The sequence below is a fragment of the Hyla sarda genome, unplaced genomic scaffold (assembly GCF_029499605.1).
Source record: "Hyla sarda isolate aHylSar1 unplaced genomic scaffold, aHylSar1.hap1 scaffold_540, whole genome shotgun sequence".
Classification (NCBI taxonomy): Eukaryota; Metazoa; Chordata; class Amphibia; order Anura; family Hylidae; genus Hyla; species Hyla sarda.
This window is the reverse complement of record NW_026610551.1, coordinates 208,352-229,916: the sequence shown is the minus strand read 5'-3', so window position 1 is coordinate 229,916 and position 21,565 is coordinate 208,352. Positions and strand designations below refer to the sequence as shown.

General features: G+C 45.9%; 9 non-coding genes across 9 annotated transcripts; all 9 read right to left on the bottom strand.

The window, feature by feature from the left end:
• Positions 1–1,140: 1,140 nt before the first annotated feature.
• LOC130339262 (U2 spliceosomal RNA) lies at positions 1,141–1,331 on the bottom strand. The gene has a single exon (XR_008879667.1). It is a non-coding gene; the product is annotated as a U2 spliceosomal RNA (small nuclear RNA).
• Positions 1,332–3,427: 2,096 nt separating this feature from the next.
• LOC130339269 (U2 spliceosomal RNA) lies at positions 3,428–3,618 on the bottom strand. The gene has a single exon (XR_008879673.1). It is a non-coding gene; the product is annotated as a U2 spliceosomal RNA (small nuclear RNA).
• A 2,091-nt stretch (positions 3,619–5,709) lies between these two features.
• LOC130339261 (U2 spliceosomal RNA) lies at positions 5,710–5,900 on the bottom strand. Its single transcript, XR_008879666.1, has one exon. It is a non-coding gene; the product is annotated as a U2 spliceosomal RNA (small nuclear RNA).
• Positions 5,901–7,997: 2,097 nt separating this feature from the next.
• LOC130339260 (U2 spliceosomal RNA) lies at positions 7,998–8,188 on the bottom strand. Its single transcript, XR_008879665.1, has one exon. It is a non-coding gene; the product is annotated as a U2 spliceosomal RNA (small nuclear RNA).
• Positions 8,189–10,279: 2,091 nt separating this feature from the next.
• On the bottom strand, positions 10,280–10,470 carry LOC130339259 (U2 spliceosomal RNA). The gene has a single exon (XR_008879664.1). It is a non-coding gene; the product is annotated as a U2 spliceosomal RNA (small nuclear RNA).
• A 2,094-nt stretch (positions 10,471–12,564) lies between these two features.
• LOC130339257 (U2 spliceosomal RNA) lies at positions 12,565–12,755 on the bottom strand. The gene has a single exon (XR_008879662.1). It is a non-coding gene; the product is annotated as a U2 spliceosomal RNA (small nuclear RNA).
• Positions 12,756–14,842: 2,087 nt separating this feature from the next.
• On the bottom strand, positions 14,843–15,033 carry LOC130339256 (U2 spliceosomal RNA). The gene has a single exon (XR_008879661.1). It is a non-coding gene; the product is annotated as a U2 spliceosomal RNA (small nuclear RNA).
• Positions 15,034–17,138: 2,105 nt separating this feature from the next.
• LOC130339255 (U2 spliceosomal RNA) lies at positions 17,139–17,329 on the bottom strand. The gene has a single exon (XR_008879660.1). It is a non-coding gene; the product is annotated as a U2 spliceosomal RNA (small nuclear RNA).
• Positions 17,330–19,417: 2,088 nt separating this feature from the next.
• LOC130339254 (U2 spliceosomal RNA) lies at positions 19,418–19,608 on the bottom strand. The gene has a single exon (XR_008879659.1). It is a non-coding gene; the product is annotated as a U2 spliceosomal RNA (small nuclear RNA).
• Positions 19,609–21,565: the final 1,957 nt, after the last annotated feature.

Sequence of the window (21,565 nt, the reverse complement as noted above, 5' to 3'; positions counted from 1 at the left end):
CCTTTTTTTCCCTTCTCTTCCTCTTACTTTTTTTTCACGTTTTTTTACGTTTTTCTCCTTTTCGCCTCTTTTCTGGGCGTATTATTCTTCTTTTTCTTCTTTTTTTTCGTCTAATGCATACCCCATCAGTGCAGCAATGCTTATTCAATACCGCCAGCAGATGGAGACACTGGGGGATAATTTTCTAAGGATTTATACTGATTTTTCCTGTCTGAATTTGTCGCACAGAAAGTTGCAGGCCAAATATGTGTGACATTTCTGCGACTTTAGCTTCTAGAGCATTTTTACAACATTATACATAGGTGCTGAATACATAAAAAGCGACTGTTCAGCGACAGACAAGTCGCATCGGCTGAAAGTAGGCCAGAATGTCAGTCCATGTTGGAGCAGGTTTAGATACAGTCTAAAGTATAGATCTCAAAGTCTGTGCACAGAATTTAGCAAGGGCCTCGCACCTTCTGATGCATCAGGTAGGTGCACAATAGCATAGCCTAACCCTCTGTACTTTGGTCTATATTGATGCGGGACATAGACAGCCAGCTGATGACCAATCCATTAGTGCAATGGATGGCTGGAAGCATTTGTCTTTGCCTTTGCAATACCACAGAAGCAATGCATGGTCAATGTACAGCAATGACACACCTGTGTGAACAGCCAGGAGACCCCCCCCCCCCCCCATGTTATGTTACATAGTTACATAGTTAGTACGGTCGAAAAAAGACATATGTCCATCAAGTTCAACCAGGGAATTAAGGGGTAGGGGTGTGGCGCGATATTGGGGAAGGGATGAGATTTTATATTTCTTCATAAGCATTAATCTTATTTTGTCAATTAGGAACATTCAGCACCCACCCGCTATCAAGGCAGCTGCCTATCATGTCATGCCCTACCTGCACAGGTGTGCTGGCTACTCAAATGATCCAATTAAGGAGGCCATTTAGTCAGCAGCAGCAGAAGTCCTGTGCCTGGACGCTCCAACAGCGGCCAGACACAAGCAGAAGCAGAAGCAGCAGAAGCAGCAGCAGCACCACCTTTTGTTTTTTGGCTGCAGCAGCAGCAAGGCCCACAGGGCTGGCTAGCTGGCTAGCCAGCAAGCAGGTAGCAATGAAAGTAGGAATCTTTCTTTTTAACCCTGTAAGGGGGTGGTGCACTGTACCCGAAGATACTGCCATATCGGGTCAATGCATAGGGCGACGGAAGCAAGCTTCGAAATCGGCCCCCGTTCTCAAAAATCCATTTAATATATGGTCCCCAGATAGGGGACGTATCAGATATTAAACTGATAAGAACAGATACTACACTTGATCTTAGCCAAAAGGCCGAGAAGCGATAACCGTGAAAGGGGCGGGCCCAACAAGGTGCCCTTCATGGGCACTATCACTGCTTGCTGTCAGGGAGGCTGCCAGACAATTTTCCATGCACACTCTGGGCTGGGGGGCAGTCAACCACCAGTACACACAGCAGAACCTAAACCCATACCATTATTGCTAAGCAGCAAGACAGGGGCCCATTGCACTCCCACGGGGCCTTTTTAAATGCAATCCATAACCCGGATTTGCCAGGAACCCTTCTTACTCCTCCTACTTGCATGTGACACTGGGCTTAGGATCTGCATAGGAAACACACACACAAGCACACACCTACCTTTGTTGCCTGCAGATGCCTCCTTGGCTGTCCCCAAACGGTATCAAACCAACACCCACGGGAAGCTGTAAGCATAGAGGACATGCCTGCACCCCATTGGACTTACCTGTGTGGGTTAAACCCGGGTTATTTGACAACCTATGGCGGTGATGGTTCTGCTCAGGCAGAGCAGTGCTGATGCTCCTCATAAAGCTGTCGCTGCTGTGAAGGTTCTAGGTGACATCACAAATCCCTATGGTTACATACACAACAAAGCTGGGTTGTTGTTGTTTACACTCTGCAAGGCCTGTGGAAGTGAGTGACATCATAGCACTGTAGTTCTGAGGGTTCTAGATGGATGCAACAATCTCCTGTTGCTTCTATGAAGGCCATAATAGACGACATCACCAAACAGCTCCATAGTCACATACACAGCAAAGGAGAGATGTTGTTTACACCTAGTGATGTCAGTGGTATTGAGTGACATCACAGCACAGTGCTAAGGCTCCTGGGCCTGGACACAGCAGCGGCTGCAATATCTCAACGGAGAATACGTTTATATATATGTGTGTGTGTGCGCGTATATATATATATATATATATATATATATATATATATATATATATATTTCTCCGCCGAAATCACTTTTAAACCCATTTCCACCTTTTTTTCCCTTCTCTTCCTCTTACTTTTTTTTCACGTTTTTTTACGTTTTTCTCCTTTTCGCCTCTTTTCTGGGCGTATTATTCTTCTTTTTCTTCTTTTTTTTCGTCTAATGCATACCCCATCAGTGCAGCAATGCTTATTCAATACCGCCAGCAGATGGAGACACTGGGGGATAATTTTCTAAGGATTTATACTGATTTTTCCTGTCTGAATTTGTCGCACAGAAAGTTGCAGGCCAAATATGTGTGACATTTCTGCGACTTTAGCTTCTAGAGCATTTTTACAACATTATACATAGGTGCTGAATACATAAAAAGCGACTGTTCAGCGACAGACAAGTCGCATCGGCTGAAAGTAGGCCAGAATGTCAGTCCATGTTGGAGCAGGTTTAGATACAGTCTAAAGTATAGATCTCAAAGTCTGTGCACAGAATTTAGCAAGGGCCTCGCACCTTCTGATGCATCAGGTAGGTGCACAATAGCATAGCCTAACCCTCTGTACTTTGGTCTATATTGATGCGGGACATAGACAGCCAGCTGATGACCAATCCATTAGTGCAATGGATGGCTGGAAGCATTTGTCTTTGCCTTTGCAATACCACAGAAGCAATGCATGGTCAATGTACAGCAATGACACACCTGTGTGAACAGCCAGGAGACCCCCCCCCCCCCCATGTTATGTTACATAGTTACATAGTTAGTACGGTCGAAAAAAGACATATGTCCATCAAGTTCAACCAGGGAATTAAGGGGTAGGGGTGTGGCGCGATATTGGGGAAGGGATGAGATTTTATATTTCTTCATAAGCATTAATCTTATTTTGTCAATTAGGAACATTCAGCACCCACCCGCTATCAAGGCAGCTGCCTATCATGTCATGCCCTACCTGCACAGGTGTGCTGGCTACTCAAATGATCCAATTAAGGAGGCCATTTAGTCAGCAGCAGCAGAAGTCCTGTGCCTGGACGCTCCAACAGCGGCCAGACACAAGCAGAAGCAGAAGCAGCAGAAGCAGCAGCAGCACCACCTTTTGTTTTTTGGCTGCAGCAGCAGCAGCAAGGCCCACAGGGCTGGCTAGCTGGCTAGCCAGCAAGCAGGTAGCAATGAAAGTAGGAATCTTTCTTTTTAACCCTGTAAGGGGGTGGTGCACTGTACCCGAAGATACTGCCATATCGGGTCAATGCATAGGGCGACGGAAGCAAGCTTCGAAATCGGCCCCCGTTCTCAAAAATCCATTTAATATATGGTCCCCAGATAGGGGATGTATCAGATATTAAACTGATAAGAACAGATACTACACTTGATCTTAGCCAAAAGGCCGAGAAGCGATAACCGTGAAAGGGGCGGGCCCAACAAGGTGCCCTTCATGGGCACTATCACTGCTTGCTGTCAGGGAGGCTGCCAGACAATTTTCCATGCACACTCTGGGCTGGGGGGCAGTCAACCACCAGTACACACAGCAGAACCTAAACCCATACCATTATTGCTAAGCAGCAAGACAGGGGCCCATTGCACTCCCACGGGGCCTTTTTAAATGCAATCCATAACCCGGATTTGCCAGGAACCCTTCTTACTCCTCCTACTTGCATGTGACACTGGGCTTAGGATCTGCATAGGAAACACACACACAAGCACACACCTACCTTTGTTGCCTGCAGATGCCTCCTTGGCTGTCCCCAAACGGTATCAAACCAACACCCACGGGAAGCTGTAAGCATAGAGGACATGCCTGCACCCCATTGGACTTACCTGTGTGGGTTAAACCCGGGTTATTTGACAACCTATGGCGGTGATGGTTCTGCTCAGGCAGAGCAGTGCTGATGCTCCTCATAAAGCTGTCGCTGCTGTGAAGGTTCTAGGTGACATCACAAATCCCTATGGTTACATACACAACAAAGCTGGGTTGTTGTTGTTTACACTCTGCAAGGCCTGTGGAAGTGAGTGACATCATAGCACTGTAGTTCTGAGGGTTCTAGATGGATGCAACAATCTCCTGTTGCTTCTATGAAGGCCATAATAGACGACATCACCAAACAGCTCCATAGTCACATACACAGCAAAGGAGAGATGTTGTTTACACCTAGTGATGTCAGTGGTATTGAGTGACATCACAGCACAGTGCTAAGGCTCCTGGGCCTGGACACAGCAGCGGCTGCAATATCTCAACGGAGAATACGTTTATATATATGTGTGTGTGTGCGCGTATATATATATATATATATATATATATATATATATATATATATATTTCTCCGCCGAAATCACTTTTAAACCCATTTCCACCTTTTTTTCCCTTCTCTTCCTCTTACTTTTTTTTCACGTTTTTTTTACGTTTTTCTCCTTTTCGCCTCTTTTCTGGGCGTATTATTCTTCTTTTTCTTCTTTTTTTTCGTCTAATGCATACCCCATCAGTGCAGCAATGCTTATTCAATACCGCCAGCAGATGGAGACACTGGGGGATAATTTTCTAAGGATTTATACTGATTTTTCCTGTCTGAATTTGTCGCACAGAAAGTTGCAGGCCAAATATGTATGACATTTCTGCGACTTTAGCTTCTAGAGCATTTTTACAACATTATACATAGGTGCTGAATACATAAAAAGCGACTGTTCAGCGACAGACAAGTCGCATCGGCTGAAAGTAGGCCAGAATGTCAGTCCATGTTGGAGCAGGTTTAGATACAGTCTAAAGTATAGATCTCAAAGTCTGTGCACAGAATTTAGCAAGGGCCTCGCACCTTCTGATGCATCAGGTAGGTGCACAATAGCATAGCCTAACCCTCTGTACTTTGGTCTATATTGATGCGGGACATAGACAGCCAGCTGATGACCAATCCATTAGTGCAATGGATGGCTGGAAGCATTTGTCTTTGCCTTTGCAATACCACAGAAGCAATGCATGGTCAATGTACAGCAATGACACACCTGTGTGAACAGCCAGGAGACCCCCCCCCCCCCATGTTATGTTACATAGTTACATAGTTAGTACGGTCGAAAAAAGACATATGTCCATCAAGTTCAACCAGGGAATTAAGGGGTAGGGGTGTGGCGCGATATTGGGGAAGGGATGAGATTTTATATTTCTTCATAAGCATTAATCTTATTTTGTCAATTAGGAACATTCAGCACCCACCCGCTATCAAGGCAGCTGCCTATCATGTCATGCCCTACCTGCACAGGTGTGCTGGCTACTCAAATGATCCAATTAAGGAGGCCATTTAGTCAGCAGCAGCAGAAGTCCTGTGCCTGGACGCTCCAACAGCGGCCAGACACAAGCAGAAGCAGAAGCAGCAGAAGCAGCAGCAGCACCACCTTTTGTTTTTTGGCTGCAGCAGCAGCAAGGCCCACAGGGCTGGCTAGCTGGCTAGCCAGCAAGCAGGTAGCAATGAAAGTAGGAATCTTTCTTTTTAACCCTGTAAGGGGGTGGTGCACTGTACCCGAAGATACTGCCATATCGGGTCAATGCATAGGGCGACGGAAGCAAGCTTCGAAATCGGCCCCCGTTCTCAAAAATCCATTTAATATATGGTCCCCAGATAGGGGACGTATCAGATATTAAACTGATAAGAACAGATACTACACTTGATCTTAGCCAAAAGGCCGAGAAGCGATAACCGTGAAAGGGGCGGGCCCAACAAGGTGCCCTTCATGGGCACTATCACTGCTTGCTGTCAGGGAGGCTGCCAGACAATTTTCCATGCACACTCTGGGCTGGGGGGCAGTCAACCACCAGTACACACAGCAGAACCTAAACCCATACCATTATTGCTAAGCAGCAAGACAGGGGCCCATTGCACTCCCACGGGGCCTTTTTAAATGCAATCCATAACCCGGATTTGCCAGGAACCCTTCTTACTCCTCCTACTTGCATGTGACACTGGGCTTAGGATCTGCATAGGAAACACACACACAAGCACACACCTACCTTTGTTGCCTGCAGATGCCTCCTTGGCTGTCCCCAAACGGTATCAAACCAACACCCACGGGAAGCTGTAAGCATAGAGGACATGCCTGCACCCCATTGGACTTACCTGTGTGGGTTAAACCCGGGTTATTTGACAACCTATGGCGGTGATGGTTCTGCTCAGGCAGAGCAGTGCTGATGCTCCTCATAAAGCTGTCGCTGCTGTGAAGGTTCTAGGTGACATCACAAATCCCTATGGTTACATACACAACAAAGCTGGGTTGTTGTTGTTTACACTCTGCAAGGCCTGTGGAAGTGAGTGACATCATAGCACTGTAGTTCTGAGGGTTCTAGATGGATGCAACAATCTCCTGTTGCTTCTATGAAGGCCATAATAGACGACATCACCAAACAGCTCCATAGTCACATACACAGCAAAGGAGAGATGTTGTTTACACCTAGTGATGTCAGTGGTATTGAGTGACATCACAGCACAGTGCTAAGGCTCCTGGGCCTGGACACAGCAGCGGCTGCAATATCTCAACGGAGAATACGTTTATATATATGTGTGTGTGTGCGCGTATATATATATATATATATATATATATATATATATATATATATATATTTCTCCGCCGAAATCACTTTTAAACCCATTTCCACCTTTTTTTCCCTTCTCTTCCTCTTACTTTTTTTTCACGTTTTTTTACGTTTTTCTCCTTTTCGCCTCTTTTCTGGGCGTATTATTCTTCTTTTTCTTCTTTTTTTTCGTCTAATGCATACCCCATCAGTGCAGCAATGCTTATTCAATACCGCCAGCAGATGGAGACACTGGGGGATAATTTTCTAAGGATTTATACTGATTTTTCCTGTCTGAATTTGTCGCACAGAAAGTTGCAGGCCAAATATGTGTGACATTTCTGCGACTTTAGCTTCTAGAGCATTTTTACAACATTATACATAGGTGCTGAATACATAAAAAGCGACTGTTCAGCGACAGACAAGTCGCATCGGCTGAAAGTAGGCCAGAATGTCAGTCCATGTTGGAGCAGGTTTAGATACAGTCTAAAGTATAGATCTCAAAGTCTGTGCACAGAATTTAGCAAGGGCCTCGCACCTTCTGATGCATCAGGTAGGTGCACAATAGCATAGCCTAACCCTCTGTACTTTGGTCTATATTGATGCGGGACATAGACAGCCAGCTGATGACCAATCCATTAGTGCAATGGATGGCTGGAAGCATTTGTCTTTGCCTTTGCAATACCACAGAAGCAATGCATGGTCAATGTACAGCAATGACACACCTGTGTGAACAGCCAGGAGACCCCCCCCCCCCCCCCCCATGTTATGTTACATAGTTACATAGTTAGTACGGTCGAAAAAAGACATATGTCCATCAAGTTCAACCAGGGAATTAAGGGGTAGGGGTGTGGCGCGATATTGGGGAAGGGATGAGATTTTATATTTCTTCATAAGCATTAATCTTATTTTGTCAATTAGGAACATTCAGCACCCACCCGCTATCAAGGCAGCTGCCTATCATGTCATGCCCTACCTGCACAGGTGTGCTGGCTACTCAAATGATCCAATTAAGGAGGCCATTTAGTCAGCAGCAGCAGAAGTCCTGTGCCTGGACGCTCCAACAGCGGCCAGACACAAGCAGAAGCAGAAGCAGCAGAAGCAGCAGCAGCACCACCTTTTGTTTTTTGGCTGCAGCAGCAGCAAGGCCCACAGGGCTGGCTAGCTGGCTAGCCAGCAAGCAGGTAGCAATGAAAGTAGGAATCTTTCTTTTTAACCCTGTAAGGGGGTGGTGCACTGTACCCGAAGATACTGCCATATCGGGTCAATGCATAGGGCGACGGAAGCAAGCTTCGAAATCGGCCCCCGTTCTCAAAAATCCATTTAATATATGGTCCCCAGATAGGGGACGTATCAGATATTAAACTGATAAGAACAGATACTACACTTGATCTTAGCCAAAAGGCCGAGAAGCGATAACCGTGAAAGGGGCGGGCCCAACAAGGTGCCCTTCATGGGCACTATCACTGCTTGCTGTCACAGGGAGGCTGCCAGACAATTTTCCATGCACACTCTGGGCTGGGGGGCAGTCAACCACCAGTACACACAGCAGAACCTAAACCCATACCATTATTGCTAAGCAGCAAGACAGGGGCCCATTGCACTCCCACGGGGCCTTTTTAAATGCAATCCATAACCCGGATTTGCCAGGAACCCTTCTTACTCCTCCTACTTGCATGTGACACTGGGCTTAGGATCTGCATAGGAAACACACACACAAGCACACACCTACCTTTGTTGCCTGCAGATGCCTCCTTGGCTGTCCCCAAACGGTATCAAACCAACACCCACGGGAAGCTGTAAGCATAGAGGACATGCCTGCACCCCATTGGACTTACCTGTGTGGGTTAAACCCGGGTTATTTGACAACCTATGGCGGTGATGGTTCTGCTCAGGCAGAGCAGTGCTGATGCTCCTCATAAAGCTGTCGCTGCTGTGAAGGTTCTAGGTGACATCACAAATCCCTATGGTTACATACACAACAAAGCTGGGTTGTTGTTGTTTACACTCTGCAAGGCCTGTGGAAGTGAGTGACATCATAGCACTGTAGTTCTGAGGGTTCTAGATGGATGCAACAATCTCCTGTTGCTTCTATGAAGGCCATAATAGACGACATCACCAAACAGCTCCATAGTCACATACACAGCAAAGGAGAGATGTTGTTTACACCTAGTGATGTCAGTGGTATTGAGTGACATCACAGCACAGTGCTAAGGCTCCTGGGCCTGGACACAGCAGCGGCTGCAATATCTCAACGGAGAATACGTTTATATATATGTGTGTGTGTGCGCGTATATATATATATATATATATATATATATATATATATATATATTTCTCCGCCGAAATCACTTTTAAACCCATTTCCACCTTTTTTTCCCTTCTCTTCCTCTTACTTTTTTTTCACGTTTTTTTTACGTTTTTCTCCTTTTCGCCTCTTTTCTGGGCGTATTATTCTTCTTTTTCTTCTTTTTTTTCGTCTAATGCATACCCCATCAGTGCAGCAATGCTTATTCAATACCGCCAGCAGATGGAGACACTGGGGGATAATTTTCTAAGGATTTATACTGATTTTTCCTGTCTGAATTTGTCGCACAGAAAGTTGCAGGCCAAATATGTGTGACATTTCTGCGACTTTAGCTTCTAGAGCATTTTTACAACATTATACATAGGTGCTGAATACATAAAAAGCGACTGTTCAGCGACAGACAAGTCGCATCGGCTGAAAGTAGGCCAGAATGTCAGTCCATGTTGGAGCAGGTTTAGATACAGTCTAAAGTATAGATCTCAAAGTCTGTGCACAGAATTTAGCAAGGGCCTCGCACCTTCTGATGCATCAGGTAGGTGCACAATAGCATAGCCTAACCCTCTGTACTTTGGTCTATATTGATGCGGGACATAGACAGCCAGCTGATGACCAATCCATTAGTGCAATGGATGGCTGGAAGCATTTGTCTTTGCCTTTGCAATACCACAGAAGCAATGCATGGTCAATGTACAGCAATGACACACCTGTGTGAACAGCCAGGAGACCCCCCCCCCCCCATGTTATGTTACATAGTTACATAGTTAGTACGGTCGAAAAAAGACATATGTCCATCAAGTTCAACCAGGGAATTAAGGGGTAGGGGTGTGGCGCGATATTGGGGAAGGGATGAGATTTTATATTTCTTCATAAGCATTAATCTTATTTTGTCAATTAGGAACATTCAGCACCCACCCGCTATCAAGGCAGCTGCCTATCATGTCATGCCCTACCTGCACAGGTGTGCTGGCTACTCAAATGATCCAATTAAGGAGGCCATTTAGTCAGCAGCAGCAGAAGTCCTGTGCCTGGACGCTCCAACAGCGGCCAGACACAAGCAGAAGCAGAAGCAGCAGAAGCAGCAGCAGCACCACCTTTTGTTTTTTGGCTGCAGCAGCAGCAAGGCCCACAGGGCTGGCTAGCTGGCTAGCCAGCAAGCAGGTAGCAATGAAAGTAGGAATCTTTCTTTTTAACCCTGTAAGGGGGTGGTGCACTGTACCCGAAGATACTGCCATATCGGGTCAATGCATAGGGCGACGGAAGCAAGCTTCGAAATCGGCCCCCGTTCTCAAAAATCCATTTAATATATGGTCCCCAGATAGGGGACGTATCAGATATTAAACTGATAAGAACAGATACTACACTTGATCTTAGCCAAAAGGCCGAGAAGCGATAACCGTGAAAGGGGCGGGCCCAACAAGGTGCCCTTCATGGGCACTATCACTGCTTGCTGTCAGGGAGGCTGCCAGACAATTTTCCATGCACACTCTGGGCTGGGGGGCAGTCAACCACCAGTACACACAGCAGAACCTAAACCCATACCATTATTGCTAAGCAGCAAGACAGGGGCCCATTGCACTCCCACGGGGCCTTTTTAAATGCAATCCATAACCCGGATTTGCCAGGAACCCTTCTTACTCCTCCTACTTGCATGTGACACTGGGCTTAGGATCTGCATAGGAAACACACACACAAGCACACACCTACCTTTGTTGCCTGCAGATGCCTCCTTGGCTGTCCCCAAACGGTATCAAACCAACACCCACGGGAAGCTGTAAGCATAGAGGACATGCCTGCACCCCATTGGACTTACCTGTGTGGGTTAAACCCGGGTTATTTGACAACCTATGGCGGTGATGGTTCTGCTCAGGCAGAGCAGTGCTGATGCTCCTCATAAAGCTGTCGCTGCTGTGAAGGTTCTAGGTGACATCACAAATCCCTATGGTTACATACACAACAAAGCTGGGTTGTTGTTGTTTACACTCTGCAAGGCCTGTGGAAGTGAGTGACATCATAGCACTGTAGTTCTGAGGGTTCTAGATGGATGCAACAATCTCCTGTTGCTTCTATGAAGGCCATAATAGACGACATCACCAAACAGCTCCATAGTCACATACACAGCAAAGGAGAGATGTTGTTTACACCTAGTGATGTCAGTGGTATTGAGTGACATCACAGCACAGTGCTAAGGCTCCTGGGCCTGGACACAGCAGCAGCTGCAATATCTCAACGGAGAATACGTTTATATATATGTGTGTGTGTGCGCGTATATATATATATATATATATATATATATATATATATATATATATATTTCTCCGCCGAAATCACTTTTAAACCCATTTCCACCTTTTTTTCCCTTCTCTTCCTCTTACTTTTTTTTCACGTTTTTTTACGTTTTTCTCCTTTTCGCCTCTTTTCTGGGCGTATTATTCTTCTTTTTCTTCTTTTTTTTCGTCTAATGCATACCCCATCAGTGCAGCAATGCTTATTCAATACCGCCAGCAGATGGAGACACTGGGGGATAATTTTCTAAGGATTTATACTGATTTTTCCTGTCTGAATTTGTCGCACAGAAAGTTGCAGGCCAAATATGTGTGACATTTCTGCGACTTTAGCTTCTAGAGCATTTTTACAACATTATACATAGGTGCTGAATACATAAAAAGCGACTGTTCAGCGACAGACAAGTCGCATCGGCTGAAAGTAGGCCAGAATGTCAGTCCATGTTGGAGCAGGTTTAGATACAGTCTAAAGTATAGATCTCAAAGTCTGTGCACAGAATTTAGCAAGGGCCTCGCACCTTCTGATGCATCAGGTAGGTGCACAATAGCATAGCCTAACCCTCTGTACTTTGGTCTATATTGATGCGGGACATAGACAGCCAGCTGATGACCAATCCATTAGTGCAATGGATGGCTGGAAGCATTTGTCTTTGCCTTTGCAATACCACAGAAGCAATGCATGGTCAATGTACAGCAATGACACACCTGTGTGAACAGCCAGGAGACCCCCCCCCCCCCCCATGTTATGTTACATAGTTACATAGTTAGTACGGTCGAAAAAAGACATATGTCCATCAAGTTCAACCAGGGAATTAAGGGGTAGGGGTGTGGCGCGATATTGGGGAAGGGATGAGATTTTATATTTCTTCATAAGCATTAATCTTATTTTGTCAATTAGGAACATTCAGCACCCACCCGCTATCAAGGCAGCTGCCTATCATGTCATGCCCTACCTGCACAGGTGTGCTGGCTACTCAAATGATCCAATTAAGGAGGCCATTTAGTCAGCAGCAGCAGAAGTCCTGTGCCTGGACGCTCCAACAGCGGCCAGACACAAGCAGAAGCAGAAGCAGCAGAAGCAGCAGCAGCACCACCTTTTGTTTTTTGGCTGCAGCAGCAGCAAGGCCCACAGGGCTGGCTAGCTGGCTAGCCAGCAAGCAGGTAGCAATGAAAGTAGGAATCTTTCTTTTTAACCCTGTAAGGGGGTGGTGCACTGTACCCGAAGATACTGCCATATCGGGTCAATGCATAGGGCGACGGAAGCAAGCTTCGAAATCGGCCCCCGTTCTCAAAAATCCATTTAATATATGGTCCCCAGATAGGGGACGTATCAGATATTAAACTGATAAGAACAGATACTACACTTGATCTTAGCCAAAAGGCCGAGAAGCGATAACCGTGAAAGGGGCGGGCCCAACAAGGTGCCCTTCATGGGCACTATCACTGCTTGCTGTCAGGGAGGCTGCCAGACAATTTTCCATGCACACTCTGGGCTGGGGGGCAGTCAACCACCAGTACACACAGCAGAACCTAAACCCATACCATTATTGCTAAGCAGCAAGACAGGGGCCCATTGCACTCCCACGGGGCCTTTTTAAATGCAATCCATAACCCGGATTTGCCAGGAACCCTTCTTACTCCTCCTACTTGCATGTGACACTGGGCTTAGGATCTGCATAGGAAACACACACACAAGCACACACCTACCTTTGTTGCCTGCAGATGCCTCCTTGGCTGTCCCCAAACGGTATCAAACCAACACCCACGGGAAGCTGTAAGCATAGAGGACATGCCTGCACCCCATTGGACTTACCTGTGTGGGTTAAACCCGGGTTATTTGACAACCTATGGCGGTGATGGTTCTGCTCAGGCAGAGCAGTGCTGATGCTCCTCATAAAGCTGTCGCTGCTGTGAAGGTTCTAGGTGACATCACAAATCCCTATGGTTACATACACAACAAAGCTGGGTTGTTGTTGTTTACACTCTGCAAGGCCTGTGGAAGTGAGTGACATCATAGCACTGTAGTTCTGAGGGTTCTAGATGGATGCAACAATCTCCTGTTGCTTCTATGAAGGCCATAATAGACGACATCACCAAACAGCTCCATAGTCACATACACAGCAAAGGAGAGATGTTGTTTACACCTAGTGATGTCAGTGGTATTGAGTGACATCACAGCACAGTGCTAAGGCTCCTGGGCCTGGACACAGCAGCGGCTGCAATATCTCAACGGAGAATACGTTTATATATATGTGTGTGTGTGCGCGTATATATATATATATATATATATATATATATATATATATATATTTCTCCGCCGAAATCACTTTTAAACCCATTTCCACCTTTTTTTCCCTTCTCTTCCTCTTACTTTTTTTTCACGTTTTTTTACGTTTTTCTCCTTTTCGCCTCTTTTCTGGGCGTATTATTCTTCTTTTTCTTCTTTTTTTTCGTCTAATGCATACCCCATCAGTGCAGCAATGCTTATTCAATACCGCCAGCAGATGGAGACACTGGGGGATAATTTTCTAAGGATTTATACTGATTTTTCCTGTCTGAATTTGTCGCACAGAAAGTTGCAGGCCAAATATGTGTGACATTTCTGCGACTTTAGCTTCTAGAGCATTTTTACAACATTATACATAGGTGCTGAATACATAAAAAGCGACTGTTCAGCGACAGACAAGTCGCATCGGCTGAAAGTAGGCCAGAATGTCAGTCCATGTTGGAGCAGGTTTAGATACAGTCTAAAGTATAGATCTCAAAGTCTGTGCACAGAATTTAGCAAGGGCCTCGCACCTTCTGATGCATCAGGTAGGTGCACAATAGCATAGCCTAACCCTCTGTACTTTGGTCTATATTGATGCGGGACATAGACAGCCAGCTGATGACCAATCCATTAGTGCAATGGATGGCTGGAAGCATTTGTCTTTGCCTTTGCAATACCACAGAAGCAATGCATGGTCAATGTACAGCAATGACACACCTGTGTGAACAGCCAGGAGACCCCCCCCCCCCATGTTATGTTACATAGTTACATAGTTAGTACGGTCGAAAAAAGACATATGTCCATCAAGTTCAACCAGGGAATTAAGGGGTAGGGGTGTGGCGCGATATTGGGGAAGGGATGAGATTTTATATTTCTTCATAAGCATTAATCTTATTTTGTCAATTAGGAACATTCAGCACCCACCCGCTATCAAGGCAGCTGCCTATCATGTCATGCCCTACCTGCACAGGTGTGCTGGCTACTCAAATGATCCAATTAAGGAGGCCATTTAGTCAGCAGCAGCAGAAGTCCTGTGCCTGGACGCTCCAACAGCGGCCAGACACAAGCAGAAGCAGAAGCAGCAGAAGCAGCAGCAGCACCACCTTTTGTTTTTTGGCTGCAGCAGCAGCAAGGCCCACAGGGCTGGCTAGCTGGCTAGCCAGCAAGCAGGTAGCAATGAAAGTAGGAATCTTTCTTTTTAACCCTGTAAGGGGGTGGTGCACTGTACCCGAAGATACTGCCATATCGGGTCAATGCATAGGGCGACGGAAGCAAGCTTCGAAATCGGCCCCCGTTCTCAAAAATCCATTTAATATATGGTCCCCAGATAGGGGACGTATCAGATATTAAACTGATAAGAACAGATACTACACTTGATCTTAGCCAAAAGGCCGAGAAGCGATAACCGTGAAAGGGGCGGGCCCAACAAGGTGCCCTTCATGGGCACTATCACTGCTTGCTGTCAGGGAGGCTGCCAGACAATTTTCCATGCACACTCTGGGCTGGGGGGCAGTCAACCACCAGTACACACAGCAGAACCTAAACCCATACCATTATTGCTAAGCAGCAAGACAGGGGCCCATTGCACTCCCACGGGGCCTTTTTAAATGCAATCCATAACCCGGATTTGCCAGGAACCCTTCTTACTCCTCCTACTTGCATGTGACACTGGGCTTAGGATCTGCATAGGAAACACACACACAAGCACACACCTACCTTTGTTGCCTGCAGATGCCTCCTTGGCTGTCCCCAAACGGTATCAAACCAACACCCACGGGAAGCTGTAAGCATAGAGGACATGCCTGCACCCCATTGGACTTACCTGTGTGGGTTAAACCCGGGTTATTTGACAACCTATGGCGGTGATGGTTCTGCTCAGGCAGAGCAGTGCTGATGCTCCTCATAAAGCTGTCGCTGCTGTGAAGGTTCTAGGTGACATCACAAATCCCTATGGTTACATACACAACAAAGCTGGGTTGTTGTTGTTTACACTCTGCAAGGCCTGTGGAAGTGAGTGACATCATAGCACTGTAGTTCTGAGGGTTCTAGATGGATGCAACAATCTCCTGTTGCTTCTATGAAGGCCATAATAGACGACATCACCAAACAGCTCCATAGTCACATACACAGCAAAGGAGAGATGTTGTTTACACCTAGTGATGTCAGTGGTATTGAGTGACATCACAGCACAGTGCTAAGGCTCCTGGGCCTGGACACAGCAGCGGCTGCAATATCTCAACGGAGAATACGTTTATATATATGTGTGTGTGTGCGCGTATATATATATATATATATATATATATATATATATATATATATATATATATATATATTTCTCCGCCGAAATCACTTTTAAACCCATTTCCACCTTTTTTTCCCTTCTCTTCCTCTTACTTTTTTTTCACGTTTTTTTACGTTTTTCTCCTTTTCGCCTCTTTTCTGGGCGTATTATTCTTCTTTTTCTTCTTTTTTTTCGTCTAATGCATACCCCATCAGTGCAGCAATGCTTATTCAATACCGCCAGCAGATGGAGACACTGGGGGATAATTTTCTAAGGATTTATACTGATTTTTCCTGTCTGAATTTGTCGCACAGAAAGTTGCAGGCCAAATATGTGTGACATTTCTGCGACTTTAGCTTCTAGAGCATTTTTACAACATTATACATAGGTGCTGAATACATAAAAAGCGACTGTTCAGCGACAGACAAGTCGCATCGGCTGAAAGTAGGCCAGAATGTCAGTCCATGTTGGAGCAGGTTTAGATACAGTCTAAAGTATAGATCTCAAAGTCTGTGCACAGAATTTAGCAAGGGCCTCGCACCTTCTGATGCATCAGGTAGGTGCACAATAGCATAGCCTAACCCTCTGTACTTTGGTCTATATTGATGCGGGACATAGACAGCCAGCTGATGACCAATCCATTAGTGCAATGGATGGCTGGAAGCATTTGTCTTTGCCTTTGCAATACCACAGAAGCAATGCATGGTCAATGTACAGCAATGACACACCTGTGTGAACAGCCAGGAGACCCCCCCCCCCCCCCCATGTTATGTTACATAGTTACATAGTTAGTACGGTCGAAAAAAGACATATGTCCATCAAGTTCAACCAGGGAATTAAGGGGTAGGGGTGTGGCGCGATATTGGGGAAGGGATGAGATTTTATATTTCTTCATAAGCATTAATCTTATTTTGTCAATTAGGAACATTCAGCACCCACCCGCTATCAAGGCAGCTGCCTATCATGTCATGCCCTACCTGCACAGGTGTGCTGGCTACTCAAATGATCCAATTAAGGAGGCCATTTAGTCAGCAGCAGCAGAAGTCCTGTGCCTGGACGCTCCAACAGCGGCCAGACACAAGCAGAAGCAGAAGCAGCAGAAGCAGCAGCAGCACCACCTTTTGTTTTTTGGCTGCAGCAGCAGCAAGGCCCACAGGGCTGGCTAGCTGGCTAGCCAGCAAGCAGGTAGCAATGAAAGTAGGAATCTTTCTTTTTAACCCTGTAAGGGGGTGGTGCACTGTACCCGAAGATACTGCCATATCGGGTCAATGCATAGGGCGACGGAAGCAAGCTTCGAAATCGGCCCCCGTTCTCAAAAATCCATTTAATATATGGTCCCCAGATAGGGGACGTATCAGATATTAAACTGATAAGAACAGATACTACACTTGATCTTAGCCAAAAGGCCGAGAAGCGATAACCGTGAAAGGGGCGGGCCCAACAAGGTGCCCTTCATGGGCACTATCACTGCTTGCTGTCAGGGAGGCTGCCAGACAATTTTCCATGCACACTCTGGGCTGGGGGGCAGTCAACCACCAGTACACACAGCAGAACCTAAACCCATACCATTATTGCTAAGCAGCAAGACAGGGGCCCATTGCACTCCCACGGGGCCTTTTTAAATGCAATCCATAACCCGGATTTGCCAGGAACCCTTCTTATTCCTCCTACTTGCATGTGACACTGGGCTTAGGATCTGCATAGGAAACACACACACAAGCACACACCTACCTTTGTTGCCTGCAGATGCCTCCTTGGCTGTCCCCAAACGGTATCAAACCAACACCCACGGGAAGCTGTAAGCATAGAGGACATGCCTGCACCCCATTGGACTTACCTGTGTGGGTTAAACCCGGGTTATTTGACAACCTATGGCGGTGATGGTTCTGCTCAGGCAGAGCAGTGCTGATGCTCCTCATAAAGCTGTCGCTGCTGTGAAGGTTCTAGGTGACATCACAAATCCCTATGGTTACATACACAACAAAGCTGGGTTGTTGTTGTTTACACTCTGCAAGGCCTGTGGAAGTGAGTGACATCATAGCACTGTAGTTCTGAGGGTTCTAGATGGATGCAACAATCTCCTGTTGCTTCTATGAAGGCCATAATAGACGACATCACCAAACAGCTCCATAGTCACATACACAGCAAAGGAGAGATGTTGTTTACACCTAGTGATGTCAGTGGTATTGAGTGACATCACAGCACAGTGCTAAGGCTCCTGGGCCTGGACACAGCAGCGGCTGCAATATCTCAACGGAGAATACGTTTATATATATGTGTGTGTGTGCGCGTATATATATATATATATATATATATATATATATATATATATATTTCTCCGCCGAAATCACTTTTAAACCCATTTCCACCTTTTTTTCCCTTCTCTTCCTCTTACTTTTTTTTCACGTTTTTTTACGTTTTTCTCCTTTTCGCCTCTTTTCTGGGCGTATTATTCTTCTTTTTCTTCTTTTTTTTCGTCTAATGCATACCCCATCAGTGCAGCAATGCTTATTCAATACCGCCAGCAGATGGAGACACTGGGGGATAATTTTCTAAGGATTTATACTGATTTTTCCTGTCTGAATTTGTCGCACAGAAAGTTGCAGGCCAAATATGTGTGACATTTCTGCGACTTTAGCTTCTAGAGCATTTTTACAACATTATACATAGGTGCTGAATACATAAAAAGCGACTGTTCAGCGACAGACAAGTCGCATCGGCTGAAAGTAGGCCAGAATGTCAGTCCATGTTGGAGCAGGTTTAGATACAGTCTAAAGTATAGATCTCAAAGTCTGTGCACAGAATTTAGCAAGGGCCTCGCACCTTCTGATGCATCAGGTAGGTGCACAATAGCATAGCCTAACCCTCTGTACTTTGGTCTATATTGATGCGGGACATAGACAGCCAGCTGATGACCAATCCATTAGTGCAATGGATGGCTGGAAGCATTTGTCTTTGCCTTTGCAATACCACAGAAGCAATGCATGGTCAATGTACAGCAATGACACACCTGTGTGAACAGCCAGGAGACCCCCCCCCCCCCATGTTATGTTACATAGTTACATAGTTAGTACGGTCGAAAAAAGACATATGTCCATCAAGTTCAACCAGGGAATTAAGGGGTAGGGGTGTGGCGCGATATTGGGGAAGGGATGAGATTTTATATTTCTTCATAAGCATTAATCTTATTTTGTCAATTAGGAACATTCAGCACCCACCCGCTATCAAGGCAGCTGCCTATCATGTCATGCCCTACCTGCACAGGTGTGCTGGCTACTCAAATGATCCAATTAAGGAGGCCATTTAGTCAGCAGCAGCAGAAGTCCTGTGCCTGGACGCTCCAACAGCGGCCAGACACAAGCAGAAGCAGAAGCAGCAGAAGCAGCAGCAGCACCACCTTTTGTTTTTTGGCTGCAGCAGCAGCAAGGCCCACAGGGCTGGCTAGCTGGCTAGCCAGCAAGCAGGTAGCAATGAAAGTAGGAATCTTTCTTTTTAACCCTGTAAGGGGGTGGTGCACTGTACCCGAAGATACTGCCATATCGGGTCAATGCATAGGGCGACGGAAGCAAGCTTCGAAATCGGCCCCCGTTCTCAAAAATCCATTTAATATATGGTCCCCAGATAGGGGACGTATCAGATATTAAACTGATAAGAACAGATACTACACTTGATCTTAGCCAAAAGGCCGAGAAGCGATAACCGTGAAAGGGGCGGGCCCAACAAGGTGCCCTTCATGGGCACTATCACTGCTTGCTGTCAGGGAGGCTGCCAGACAATTTTCCATGCACACTCTGGGCTGGGGGGCAGTCAACCACCAGTACACACAGCAGAACCTAAACCCATACCATTATTGCTAAGCAGCAAGACAGGGGCCCATTGCACTCCCACGGGGCCTTTTTAAATGCAATCCATAACCCGGATTTGCCAGGAACCCTTCTTACTCCTCCTACTTGCATGTGACACTGGGCTTAGGATCTGCATAGGAAACACACACACAAGCACACACCTACCTTTGTTGCCTGCAGATGCCTCCTTGGCTGTCCCCAAACGGTATCAAACCAACACCCACGGGAAGCTGTAAGCATAGAGGACATGCCTGCACCCCATTGGACTTACCTGTGTGGGTTAAACCCGGGTTATTTGACAACCTATGGCGGTGATGGTTCTGCTCAGGCAGAGCAGTGCTGATGCTCCTCATAAAGCTGTCGCTGCTGTGAAGGTTCTAGGTGACATCACAAATCCCTATGGTTACATACACAACAAAGCTGGGTTGTTGTTGTTTACACTCTGCAAGGCCTGTGGAAGTGAGTGACATCATAGCACTGTAGTTCTGAGGGTTCTAGATGGATGCAACAATCTCCTGTTGCTTCTATGAAGGCCATAATAGACGACATCACCAAACAGCTCCATAGTCACATACACAGCAAAGGAGAGATGTTGTTTACACCTAGTGATGTCAGTGGTATTGAGTGACATCACAGCACAGTGCTAAGGCTCCTGGGCCTGGACACAGCAGCGGCTGCAATATCTCAACGGAGAATACGTTTATATATATGTGTGTGTGTGCGCGTATATATATATATATATATATATATATATATATATATATATATATATATATATATATATTTCTCCGCCGAAATCACTTTTAAACCCATTTCCACCTTTTTTTCCCTTCTCTTCCTCTTACTTTTTTTTCAAGTTTTTTTACGTTTTTCTCCTTTTCGCCTCTTTTCTGGGCGTATTATTCTTCTTTTTCTTCTTTTTTTTCGTCTAATGCATACCCCATCAGTGCAGCAATGCTTATTCAATACCGCCAGCAGATGGAGACACTGGGGGATAATTTTCTAAGGATTTATACTGATTTTTCCTGTCTGAATTTGTCGCACAGAAAGTTGCAGGCCAAATATGTGTGACATTTCTGCGACTTTAGCTTCTAGAGCATTTTTACAACATTATACATAGGTGCTGAATACATAAAAAGCGACTGTTCAGCGACAGACAAGTCGCATCGGCTGAAAGTAGGCCAGAATGTCAGTCCATGTTGGAGCAGGTTTAGATACAGTCTAAAGTATAGATCTCAAAGTCTGTGCACAGAATTTAGCAAGGGCCTCGCACCTTCTGATGCATCAGGTAGGTGCACAATAGCATAGCCTAACCCTCTGTACTTTGGTCTATATTGATGCGGGACATAGACAGCCAGCTGATGACCAATCCATTAGTGCAATGGATGGCTGGAAGCATTTGTCTTTGCCTTTGCAATACCACAGAAGCAATGCATGGTCAATGTACAGCAATGACACACCTGTGTGAACAGCCAGGAGACCCCCCCCCCCCCCCCCATGTTATGTTACATAGTTACATAGTTAGTACGGTCGAAAAAAGACATATGTCCATCAAGTTCAACCAGGGAATTAAGGGGTAGGGGTGTGGCGCGATATTGGGGAAGGGATGAGATTTTATATTTCTTCATAAGCATTAATCTTATTTTGTCAATTAGGAACATTCAGCACCCACCCGCTATCAAGGCAGCTGCCTATCATGTCATGCCCTACCTGCACAGGTGTGCTGGCTACTCAAATGATCCAATTAAGGAGGCCATTTAGTCAGCAGCAGCAGAAGTCCTGTGCCTGGACGCTCCAACAGCGGCCAGA